Source organism: Protobothrops mucrosquamatus, unplaced genomic scaffold (genome assembly GCF_001527695.2).
Source record: "Protobothrops mucrosquamatus isolate PMUCROS unplaced genomic scaffold, P.Mucros_1.0 scaffold429, whole genome shotgun sequence".
Classification (NCBI taxonomy): domain Eukaryota; kingdom Metazoa; phylum Chordata; class Lepidosauria; order Squamata; family Viperidae; genus Protobothrops; species Protobothrops mucrosquamatus.
Window position 1 is genome coordinate 93,649 of NW_015386754.1, and position 1,624 is coordinate 95,272.

Genomic DNA, 1,624 nt, shown 5'->3' on the forward strand with positions numbered 1-1,624 from the left:
TTTTTTATTGTTTCTTTTTAAGATATGAGAAACATAAAACTGTTGGGGTGGCTTGTATAAGAAAAAATATTTAATACTTAAGTGTAATTAACTCTGAGAAAATCTTAACTAGTAGGAATGTTTTAAACATTGCGGGGAAAACAAATCTAAACAAGAACTTTGAAAACAGGATTTATGACAAAGTAATTAAGATGATTACTTAGAAAAGAAGCTTTATATTGATATGGTTGTTAAATACTAGAAAAATGTTTATATTCAATTGTTATCTATCAAAATATTAAGAAATGTACTAATTTAAGGTTGGAAAAAGAGAATGTTATTGGAAGAAGAGAAAATCAAAGAAAGCTACTATGTGGATTATGGAATTATAGAAATTAATTGTTATGGATTGTTTTTAAATGTAAACCCAGACAACTTGCTGTTTACTAAATATTAAGGTGAATATGTTAAAAAAATCAATAAAATATATTTTTAAAAAATTGGGGCTGATGTTGGAACAGGCATGCCATGAACCTCTGTCCCAATAATTATGGGACATAACTATTATTTTAATTATATTCGGAGTCCAAAGAGCTACCAATAAAATTTGGGATTTGCAGTTTCAACAACTATGAATCTACCAAATCTAGGAATCAGTGGATGTTTTAATTTCTTTTGAAGATTTTTACAAGTTTGTACTGTCCCTGAATGACCCTCTGTGCTTTGAATGGTTGGTAATACCATTACTCTGAAACTTGTACATGGAGTAAGTACGTGAAAGAACATATTGATATGATGCAAGGTATTGTGTGTGGCTTTGTGTGTGATTTACAGATTGGTCCTTAAAAGCTAAATTAGGAGTAAGCAAATGCATGCCTTGCTCCCAGATATTTTATAGTAGAAATCTTACCTTTCCTGATTGTATGCCATTGTATGCTAGGGGGTTAAAAGGAACTTAAAACAGAAAGCACAAATGTGCCTTCCTATGAATGAAAAATAAGGACCAAGTCAATGTTTTCACAATTTGAAGTGATCTTTCCTGCATTTGGGGTTATTCATACATTTCTAAATTAGGGGTTGCTACTACTTCTAGGATCAGAGATGAGGGATGTATTGAATGTGTGCCATCCAAGATCTGCAAGTGGGCATCACCCACCACCCACAGACTACCATATGAGGACAAATTATGCATTTAAAGATTGCTTGGAGATATGAGATACTTCCAATGTAATCTACCAGGTCCCCTGCATGGATTGCCCCTGTGACTATGTATGACAAATGGGGAGAAAGCTAACCACCAGATTGCAAGAATACAAGCCAGTGGTCAGACAAGGAGACCGAAATTCATTGGTAGCTTCACACTGCAATGAACACAGACATACATTCAATTTTGCAACTACTAAGATTGTTGGACAAGCAGGCACAAAAACAGCCAGGGAAGTGATTGAAGCCAGGGAAATGGGCCCCTTGTCAGTCAACAAGACTGCTGACTTATCACCAGCTTATCAAGTACTTAGGAGGCAAGGGCTTGGCAGCACAAACAAGCAACAGCCAACGACCTAATAGCCAGTCTGTCAACTTTAAAAATGAGCATGGCTGCAGCCATCTTTCTTTTTCATTTTCTATTGACACATTGAAAGGAGGG